This window comes from Heterodontus francisci, unplaced genomic scaffold (genome assembly GCF_036365525.1).
Source record: "Heterodontus francisci isolate sHetFra1 unplaced genomic scaffold, sHetFra1.hap1 HAP1_SCAFFOLD_419, whole genome shotgun sequence".
Taxonomy (NCBI): domain Eukaryota; kingdom Metazoa; phylum Chordata; class Chondrichthyes; order Heterodontiformes; family Heterodontidae; genus Heterodontus; species Heterodontus francisci.
This window is the reverse complement of record NW_027140453.1, coordinates 1,338,410-1,349,530: the sequence shown is the minus strand read 5'-3', so window position 1 is coordinate 1,349,530 and position 11,121 is coordinate 1,338,410. Positions and strand designations below refer to the sequence as shown.

At 47.8% G+C, this 11,121-nt stretch overlaps 1 long non-coding RNA gene across 3 annotated transcripts; it reads left to right on the top strand.

Annotated features, from left to right (window-relative positions):
* The first annotated feature begins 247 nt into the window (after nt 1–247).
* On the top strand, nt 248–9,764 carry LOC137359826 (uncharacterized). 3 transcript variants are annotated; one of them, XR_010971571.1, is made up of 4 exons: nt 248–410; nt 2,038–5,122; nt 5,284–5,317; nt 8,620–9,764. It is a non-coding gene; the product is annotated as an uncharacterized lncRNA (long non-coding RNA). The 3 variants fall into 3 exon arrangements; XR_010971572.1 differs by lacking the exon at nt 248–410 and adding an exon at nt 808–1,921; XR_010971570.1 differs by lacking the exon at nt 248–410 and having other exon boundaries at nt 808–5,122.
* Nucleotides 9,765–11,121: the final 1,357 nt, after the last annotated feature.

The following is an 11,121-nucleotide window of genomic DNA, read 5'->3' as shown; positions in this document are numbered from 1 at the left end:
CACTGTCACAGAGGCACTATTGAGGAAGTGCTGCACTGTCGACGAAGCAGTACTGAGGGAGTGCTGCATTGTCGCAGAGGCAGTACTGAGGGAGTACCTACATTGGTTGCATGCCCTTTCTGATGTCCTGAGGACCTGAACGGCGCTATATAAATGTAAGCCCTTTATTTCTTGCAATGCAGCTCCTGCTCCAATCCATTATTGACTGAAATAATAATCTAATCGATGTTCCATTCCACAGGAATACTCTCCTCCTATGTGGAACAGTCGCCCTCTATCCTATCGATTGCAGCAGGAGAGTCGACAACATTCAGATGCACGCTGATCAATACTGGCTATTCCCAAATGTACTGGTACAGACAACAACCAGACAGGGCACTGGAAGTTCTGTTCTATTCAGCTACAGAAGGGTCTGTTACCAATTACACGTCCGAGTCATTTAAGGCAGTCCGAGCCAGCAATACACTGTTTACTTTGGCACTGAGAGACGCCAATCCATCTCACACCGCTGCCTATTTCTGCGCTTGTAGTCTCGCACAGTGTTTGAAAAAGCGGATCCGCAGCTGCAAAAACCTGCAGCGGATGAATGGGAGTTCAGTGCTTATCATCTACCGTCAGGGGGAAGCAGTGGATTGAATCTCATTGCTCATCTTCCACCAGCAGGGTGCAGCAGTAGACTGAATCTCAGTGCTCATCTTCCACCAGCAGGGGGCAGCAGTAGATTGAATCTCAGTGCTCATTTTCCGCCGACAGGGGGCAACAGTAGATTGAATCTCAGTGCTCATTTTCCCCCGACAGGGGACAGCGGTGGATTGAATCTCAGTGCTCATTTTCCGCCGACAGGGGGCAACAGTAGATTGAATCTCAGTGCTCATTTTCCCCCGACAGGGGACAGCGGTGGATTGAATCTCAGTGCTCATTTTCCGCCAGCAGGTGGCAGCAGTAGATTTGAGCCACCCTGATGGTTATGGACCCAGTAATGAGCACAGACCAAGCTGGAGAATAGATCAGCAGCCCAGTGTGACCCAGATATTGTTCCACCTACTTCCCTCGGGAAGGTGTTGCAGAAAACGTTTGCCAGGAGTCCCACCTGACTATTTAAGAATCAACATCTGTCTGTTTTTTTCTTAATTCGTTCATGGGATATGGGCCTCGCTGGTTCGGCTTCCATTTATTGTCGATCTCGAATTGCCCTCGAACTGAGTGGCTTGTTAGGCCATTGCAGAGGGCATTTAAGAGTAAACCACATTGCTGTGGATCTGGAGTTACATGTAGGCCAGACCAGCTGAAGGCGGCAGATTTCCTTCCATAACAAACATCAGTGAACCTGATGGATTTTGAAACAATGGTCACCATTAGACGAGCTTTAAAAAAAAACAACAGATTCATTTATGACATTGAAATGTCATGATCTGTATTGGTGAGATTCACCCCCACGTCGCTAAAACACTAGCTGAGGCTGTGGATTAGGAGTCTAGTTAAATTAGCAACACACGAATACATCCCCTACAGGAGCAAATCATTTGGAATGCAGATGTCTATCATTGGAAATCTACATGTGGCTAATGTGGGAATGCCGATGAGGTTCATTGGGAATCTGGATATGAACAGTTGGAGATTTCTAATCAGTAAATGAGAAACTGAACAACAGACACCCTTGTTGGGGATATTAACAACACTTACTCCAGTCACTCAACCATCAAAAGCAACCACGTCCATTCTGATTGGTTGGGTAGTGGAAGGGGGAGTGTCCAACACTGCATCACTTCCTCATGCCCTTCATGTTTTCCTCAATGATTTGCAAAGAGCGGATTGGTTAGTCACAGAACTGATCTCCTCTGTTCCACTGCCTTTGCTGTTTGATAGGGCAGTGTCAAGTGGGAGATGTATCTGTTCCTGGCTCTGATAATCCTGGGTCAACGTGAGTGCCAGATACAAAGATTATCCTTCAGAACCTTCCTCTCCTCTCCCTGTCTTCCTTTCATTACCAGATGTTCCCTGTTTACTGATCTCCTCCTCTCTCCATCTCTCTCCCAGATGTGAACTCACAGACTATCCACCAGACTCCCGCTGCTGTCTCCAGATTAGCCGGGAAAGGAGTGGAACTGAGGTGCACTGTGGAGGGGAGCAGCAGTAGCATCGAAATGTACTGGTACAGACAAGAGCCGGGGAAGGAGCCGCTGTTGATGTTTTACTCCAGAACTGCTAACTATGTGGATCCAGAGGGGACGGTGGACGGTTTCAGCGCCGAGAGACCGACTCGCTCCCAGTTCAACCTGGAGGCCTCCAGCCTGTGGGAGAATCACTCGGCCATGTATTTCTGTGCCTGGAGTCTTCACAGTGACTCAGAGAGATGGAGCTGTTCAACAAAAACTCCAAAGGCAGCAGGAAACACCTGTTTCAGATAAAACCAGGCGGTGCTGCGTCTTGTTGGGTGTTTTTATCATTGGGAACATGTTTTTCACAAGACGACAGGGCGGATTTAAATAGAAAGTGACAGGTTAGATTTAGAAACACAGGGGAATTGTGAAATAGACTTTACAGGAATGATATCAGAGGAGAGAGGTTAAAGTTATCAAGAGAATTTGAACTTCGGGAATCTTTGTTCCAGAAAGGAGAAGACTGAAGGGTGAACTTTCAGCGGTCTTAGAGAGATTATTAAAGATTTTAAAATGTGAAGTGAAGATCAGATAAAGACAGATCGATAGATAGATAGATAGATAGATAGATAGATAGATAGATAGATAGATAGATAGATAGATAGGGAGTTAATTAGATAGAGAAAAAGATAGATAGGTAGAGAGATAGAAAGGTAGATATATAGATGGATGGATGGATGGATGGATGGATGGATACGGTGTGGTTTTATTTCACTGCGTTTTCTTTCTCCAAAGGGAATGCAGAGTGTGCTGTAGGACCATAATAAACATCACAGTCTGGAACAAACTTTAACAGTGACCTGGGAACACAAGGAGAACATTCATCACCTCGAAAACACTCCGCCATTCAATGAGATCATGACTGATCAATAGATGCCCATCGCTCCCTCTCTCTCTCTTTCTCTCTCTCTCTCCATCTGTCTACATCCCTACTCTCTCCCCCTCTCCCCATCCTACTCTCTCCCCCTGTCTTCATCCCTCTCACTCCATCTCTCTCTCTTCCTCCCTCTCCCTCTCTCTCCATCCCTCTCTCACCCACTAGCTGCCAAGCTGGTGTAAAATGAGAGAATGCCAATTAACATTCCTATCTTTTACAGGGGCAGTGACTGTCTCTCTATCTAGCTCGCTATTTCTCTACCTCTCTGACTTTCCCTCTATCTCTCTATTTCTCTTCCTCTGTATCTATCTGTCTACCTGACTGTCTCTCTATCTATCTATCTCTCTACCTGGTTATCTATCTCTCCGTCCCTCCATCTATCCATCTCTCTTCCTGGTTGTCTATCTCTCTATCTATCTCTCTACCTGGTTTTATATCTCTCTGTCTCTCTGTCTATTTATCTCTGTACCTGGTTATCTATCTCTCTGTCTCTCTATATATCTATATCTCGAACTGGTTATCTATCTCTCTATCGATCTAACTCTATCTTTAGGTGATTACACTTTGTATGAAATAATTAAAAATACTGCAATAATGTAATGATTGACCATCTTTTTATAGATTTTCCAGATATTGACCAGGAGATGATGTGGTTTGTCATCAATTATCTATCAAAATCCTCTATGATCTTGAATATCTGTATCACATCTCCCATTAACGTTCTCTGCTTTAAGGAGAGAAACCCCCAGCTTCTCCAGTCTCTCCACAGTTCCTGAAGTCCCTCATCCCTGGTACCAGTCTGGTTAATCTCCCTCTAACCTTCACTGCACAGAGGAAAACAACCCCCAATGCACAGGAACTCAATACATCCGGTGATGAAACACAGAGACCGAAAGGGTGAATCAGGGAGACATAGAGAGGAAAAATGAATGGGACAGAGGGAGACAGAGACAGAAAGATGCAAACAAACACAGACACACACACACACACACAGACACACACACACACACACACACACAGACACACAAACAAACACACACACACAGACACACACGCACACAGACACACACACAGACACACACACACACACAGACACACACGCACACACAGATACAGAGAGAGAAAGAGAGTGAAAGAATGGGAGACATAAAACTCGATACATGCAGAGAGAGAGAGAGAGTGAGAAACAAAGAGTAAGAAAGAGAGAGGAAGGCGGATTGAGATAGATAGATAGATAGATAGATAGATAGATAGATAGATAGATAGATAGATAGATAGAGAGAGAGACATTGTCAACCTACTCCACTCTAACTTGTTGAGCTGGGCGTCACCATCTCTGCATCACTTCCTAATGCTCTCCCTGTTCCTCCCAATGATTTGTAAAGAGTGGGTTGGTTATTGACAACACTCATCACTCCTGCTCTCTCCCCTTTGCTGATTCAGCGGGCAGCTTAAAGTAAAAGGTGTATCTGTTACTGACTCTGATCACCCTGTTTCACCGGAAGGGATTTTATTGGAACAATAATTCTACTCAACATTTCTTTTGGATATGTTTTTATTTCTCCCATTCTCTCTTTCTTTCCCTCTTTCTCTCTCCCCACTGGACTGAAGTTACCTGTTTACTGATCTCCTCCTCTCCCTGTCTCTTTCCCAGATGTGAACTCACAGACTATCCGCCAGGCTCCCGCCGCTCTCTCCAAATCTCCTGGGGAGCAGGTGAAGCTGAAATGCACCGTGGATGGTACCAGTAACCCTTACATGTACTGGTACAGACAACACCCGAGGAAGGAACCGCAGCTGATGTTTTCCTCTCTAACTGCACAAAGGGTGAACTCAGAGGGGACGGTAGAGAGTTTCACCACTGAAAGACCAACTGACTCCGAGTTCAACCTGGAGTCCTCCAGCCTGCGGGAGAATCACTCGGCCGTGTATTTCTGTGCCTGGAGACATCACAGTGACTGAGAGATGGCGCTGTTCAACAAAAACCCCAAAGGCAGCAGGATACACCTGTGGAGGGAAAAACCGTTCGGTGCCTCGACCTACTGTTCGCTTATGCAGAGTGACAGTGTTTATTACAATAAAAAGAGTTGAGTTATGATTGTAGTGACACACTAGATTTAGAGGTACTGCCGAGGGTGCAATGAACGATTAATAAAGATGTCACGAGATCTCAGAATGTAACTATCAGGAATCAATGACAGTAATCTGGGTTTTTATGCACTGACACTGTGTTTACCTTCTCCACAGGGACAGCAGAGGGGGATCCTGGACCATGGACCGGGTAATGGCTTTGAGAAGGATTTAGTGAGAAAACTGAAAGAGCAGGAGATCATGTAGATCCAGCTTGATATACATCAACAGGACAAGGACACCCACTTTGTTCGAGAGAGAAAGAGAGTGTATGTGTGTGTGAAAGAGAGAGTGATCTAGTGAGAGAGAGAGGAGAGTGAGACGAAAAACGACAGGTAGAGTTAAAGAGACTGAGACAGAGAGGGAGACAGAGATAGAGACAATGAGGGAAAATTACTGGGATACATCTGGAGAATGAAGGATTATTTTTGGGATTGATCTGGGAGATTGAATGGGGTCAGTGAGTGGAGTCAATGAGTGGAGTCAGTGAGTGGGATCAGTGTGTGGGGTCAGTGAGTGGGGTCACTAAGTGGGGTCAGTGAGCGGAAACAGTAAGTGGAGTCAGTGAGTGGAGTCAGTGTGCATAGGCAGTGAGTGGAGTCTGTAAGTGGAGGAGAGAGTGGGGTCAGTGAGCGGGGACAGTGAGTTGATGTAGTGGTGGAGTCATTGAGCGGAGTCAGTGAGCGGAGGCAGTGAGTGGAGTCTGTAAGTGGAGTCCGTAAGTGGTGTCAGTGAGCTGGGACAGTGAGTGGAGGCAGTGAGTGGAGTCAGTGAGCGGATTCAGTGAGCCGGGACAGTGAGTGGAGGCAGTGAGTGGAGTCTGTGAGTGGAGTCCTTGAGTGGTGTCTGTGAGTGGGGATGGTGAGTGGAGTCAGTGAGCAGGGTTAGTGAGCGGGGTTGGTGAGCGGGGCCAGTGGGGAGTCAGTGAGTGGGATCAGTAACTGGGGTCAGTGAGCGGGGTTAGTGAGTTGGTTCAGTGCGTGGGGTCAGTGCGTGGAGTCAGTGAGTGGAGTCACTGAGTGATGTCACTCAGTGGAGTCAGTGAGTGAGGTCAGTGAGTGGAGTCAGTGTGTGGAGTCACTGAGTGATGTCACTCAGTGGAGTCAGTGAGTGAGGTCAGTGAGTGGAGTCAGTGTGCGGGGTTAGTGAGCGGGGTCAGTGCGTGCGGACAGTGAGTGGAGTCACTGAGTGGAGTCACTGAGTGGTGTCACTCAGTGGAGTCAGTGAGCGGGGTTAGTGAGCGGGGTCAGTGCGTGCGGTCGGTGACTGGAGTCAGTGAGTGGAGTCACTGAGTGGTGTCACTCAGTGGAGTCAGTGAGTGAGGTCAGTGAGTGGAGTCAGTGAGCGGGGTTAGTGAGTGGGTTCAGTGCGTGGGGTCAGTGCATAGAGTCAGTGAGTGGAGTCACTGAGTGATGTCACTCAGTGGAGTCAGTGAGTGAGGTCAGTGATGGAGTCAGTGAGCGGGGACAGTAAGTGGAGTCAGTGAGCCGGGTTAGTGAGCGGGGTTAGTGAGCGGCATCAGCGAGTGGGGTCAGTGACCGGGTTACTGAGCGGGGTCAGTGCGTGCGGTCAGTGACTGGAGTCAGTGAGTGGAGTCAGTGAGTGGAGTCACTCAGTAGAGTCAGTGAGTGAGGTCAGTGAGTGGAGACAGTCAATGGTGTCAGTGAGTGGAGTCAGTGGCTGGGGTCAGTGAGTGTGGATAGTGAGTGGAGTCAGTGGGTTGGGTCAGTGAGAGGAGTCAGTGAGTGGTATATGTGAGTGGGGTCAGTGAGTGATGACAGTGAGTGGAGTCAGTGAGTGGGGTCAGTGAGTGGGGTCAGTGTGTGGTGACAGTGAGTGGAGTCAGTGAGTGGGGTCAGTGAGTGGGGTCAAAGAGAGGAGTCAGTGACTGGTGTCAGTGGGTGGGGTCAGTGAGAGGTGTCAGTGAGTGGGGCCAGTGAGTGTGGTCAGTGAGTGGAGTCAGTGAGTGATGACAGTGAGTGGGGTCAGTGAGTGGGGACAGTGAGTGGAGTCAGTGAGTGGGGTCAGTGAGTGGGGTCAGTGAGCGGGGTCAGTGAGAGGGGTCAGTGAGTGGGGTCAGTGAGTGGGGACAGTGAGTGGGGACAGTCAGCGGAGTCAGTGAGTGGAGGCAGTGAGTGGAGTCTGTGAGTGGAGTCCGTGAGTGGTGTCAGTGGTCGGGGACAGTGAGTGGAGTCAGTGAGCAGGGTTAGTGAGCGGGGTTAGTGAGCGGGGTCAGTGGGGAGTCAGTGAGTGGGATCAGTAAGTGGGGTCAGTGAGTGGGGACAGTGAGTGGGGTCAGTGAGCGGGATTAGTGAGCGGGGTTAGTGAGCGGGGTCAGTGAGTGTGGTCAGTGACCGGTGTTAGTGAGCGGTGTCAGTGCGTGCGGTCAGTGACTGGAGTCAGTGAGTGGAGTCAGTTAGTGGAGTCTCTCAGTGGAGTCAGTGAGTAGGGTCAGTGAGTGGGGTCAGTGAGTGTAGACAGTGAGTGGAGTCAGTGAGTGGTGTCAGTGAGTGGCGTCAGTGAGTGGGGTCAGTGAGTGTGGACAGTGAGTGGAGTCAGTGAGTTGAGTCAGTGAGAGGAGTCATTGAGTGGTGTCAGTGAGTGGGGTCAGTGAGTGGGGACAGTGAGTGGTGTCAATGAGTGGCGTCAGTGAGTGGTGTCAGTGAGTTGGGTCAAAGAGAGGAGTCAGTGACTGGTGTCAGTGGTTGGGGTCAGTGAGATGAGTCAGTGACTGGTGTCAGTGGTTGGGGTCAGTGAGTGGAGTCGGTGAGTGGGGTCATTGAGTGGGGTCAGTGAGTGTGGACAGTGAGTGGAGTCAGTGAGTGGGGTCAGTGAGAGGAGTCAGTGAGTGGTGTTAGTAAGTGGGGTCAGTGGGTGGAGACAGTCAGTAGAGTCAGTGAGTGGGGTCAGTGAGTGGGGTCAGTGAGCGGGGTCAGTGAGAGGGGTCAGTGGGTGGGGTCAGTGAGAGAGGACAGTGAGTGGAGTCAGTGAGAGAGGACAGTGAGTGGAGTCACTGAGGGGTGTCAGTGAGTGGGGTCAGTGAGAGGAGTCAGTGAGTGGAGTCAGTGATTGGGGTCTATATCTATCTATCTATCTATCTATCTATCTATCTATCTATCTATCTATCTATCTATCTATCTATCTATATATCTACCTATTGCTCCATCTATCTATCTATTGTTCCATTTGTCTGTCCATCCATCGCTCTATCGATCCCTCCAGCTATCGATATATATCTCTATTTATCTATTTATCTCTATTCACTCTGAACTCGATATATATTTGTCATCGATCGACTTATCTGGCTCTTATCTGTCGAAGTGTATATTCATCCCTCTGTTGTTTTATCAAATATCTAACGTCATTGTTTACATCTCGCAGTTACATCAGTGATATATCATGATTTGCTATTTTGTTGATATTGTTGCATCTTCTTGTTCTCCTTCGATTCAGATTATATCAATACAATATTAATGGTTAAAATGCTCCATCCATGTGATAAGGCTCTTTTCGTGAAGGTAGCCTCTACATTTTAAGAACAGATTACGAGTTGGGGTAAATGGGTTCATGATACTGTTGAAAGAATGGACGGAGGATTCTGACAAGGAGTTGCACAGACCTCCCTATTCTACATGCCCCTGATGATTCATACTATGCAAGTACGAGGCAACTCCCCAGATAGGTCTCTCACTGGAACAGATTCCTAATTTGGCGGTTTTGAGCAACTGTTGACAATTGTTAACCAACTTGTCTTTCAGACATTCGGTGTCTTTTGAACAACTTTTAAAGCATCTGGGAGTTCGGCCCAGGCAAGAATTTAACCCTTCAATTCTCGTTTAGGAGACAGGGAAAATAAGTCTTTCTCTGACTGAAACAAACAAGCCCCTTGATGCGTCTTAGATAGTTATAGAATCATACAGCACTGACCAAGGTCATTCGATCAATCGAGCCTGGCCTGGCTGTTCGAAACAGTTACCCAAAATAAACAACATCATCCCTTGGCCGTGGGCTGCAAGAAGTACAGAATCTGTTACAAGCTGCTGGATAGCACATGAACTAAAGTAACCTGAGCTCAGACACTGGCCTGTGCTGGTAAAAACCAATTTGAACTAATTAATTTATGTGACAGACAAGGGAGAAATCACAGGAATAGAGCCTTATTTGGAAACGGTGATATACCGGGGTCTTTGGGCCTGGGCCAATAAGGAGAAGATACGAACGAGGTGAGCAGGCCTAAACCAACAGGAAAGAGACAGCACAGTTTTGAAGAGATAAGAAAGAGAATAAGTATGGAGAATCTCAGGCATCGAGCCAGCGGGAAACTCCAGAGACCAACCATCGTGGAAATGGAAGACCCTGCATGAGCAACGCGGTGACGACATAAGAGAGAGACAGATCGGAACGTCTGGCCAGCGTCAGCTCTCCCCTTTCCGGGAATTATCGTTTGTTTTCTGTGACGAGGTCAGGGAAAGGTCAGAGTAACCTAGTGGGTGTGCTTATCAATTCTAGCTAGCTTTGTTATTAGCTGTATAACCCAGTTTGAGTTGCATGCTTTTGTCTAACCAAGTGTATAAGCCTTATTCTTACATTGTACAACAACGTGAATAAAGTAACTTGATAGTTAAAGAAAGGACTGAGCTTTCTCCTCTTTGTACTAAGCCATTAACTGTAGCTGCTGGATTAGGTGGAGGGTGGCTCTCCTGTAACCCCAATACCCCAAACACCCAGCCTGAGTCTGAATTAAGAGGACTAAGTCCCACGTAACGGCCAGGATTAAGTGGGTGAAGGGAATAAAGGGGCCAAGGGGGAGTTGACTCCGCGCCATGGTTTACAATCCTGTTCCCATCTCTCTGCATCTCTGCCCATCAGCACCTCCTTCTCTTCCTTACTCCCTCATGTCCTGATTTAATCTCCCCCTTAGATGCATCTCCATTATTGGCCTTAACTTACTCGCTGTGGTAGCGAAATTGTGCCCCCTGGTTGTAGTCTTCCCAACCACAGAATCACAGAATTGTTACAGTGCAGAAGGAGGTCATTCGGCCAATCGTGCCCGCACTGTCTCTCTGGAAGAGAAATTCCCTCAGTCCCATTCCCCTGCCTTCTCCCCATAACCCTGCACATCCTTCCTTTCCATATAACTGTCTAATTCCCTTTTGAATGCTTCAATTGAACCTGCCTCCACCACGTTCTCAGGCAGTGCATTCCAGACCTTCACCACTCGCTGCGTGAAAAAGTTTTTCCTCATGTCGCTTTTGCTTCTCTTACCAAATATTTTAAATCTGTGCCCCTTTGTTCTTGATCCTTTCAGGAGCGGGAACATTTTCTTAGTTTAGAGATACAGCACTGAAACAGGCCCTTCGGCCCACCGAGTCTGTGCCGACCATGAACCACCCATTTATACTAATGCTGCACTAATCCCATATTCCAACCACATCCCCACCTGTCCCTATATTTCCCTACCACCTACATACACTAGGAGCAATTGCTAATGGCCAATTTACCTATCAACCTGCAAGTCTTTGGCATGTGGGAGGAAACCGGAGCACTCGGAGGAAACCCACGCAAACACAGGGAGAACTTGCAAACTCCACACAGGCAGTACCCAGAATTGAACCCGGGTCGCTGTGAGGCTGCAGTGCTAACCACTGCGCCACTGTGCCGCCCCATCTACTCTGCATCTACTCTGTCCAGCCCCCTCATGATTTAGAATACCAACACCAAATCGACTCTCAGCCTTCTCTTCTCCAAGAAAAACAGCCCCAACCTATCCTGTCACTTTTAATGACTTATACAAAAATACACCTATGTCCCTCTGCTCCTGCACCCCCTTTCGAATTGTGCACTTTATTCTATATTGTTCATCCTACCAAAATGAATCACTTCACATTTCTCTGCATTGAACCTCATCTGCCACCTGTCTGCCCATTCCACCAACTTGTTTCTGTCCTTTTCAAG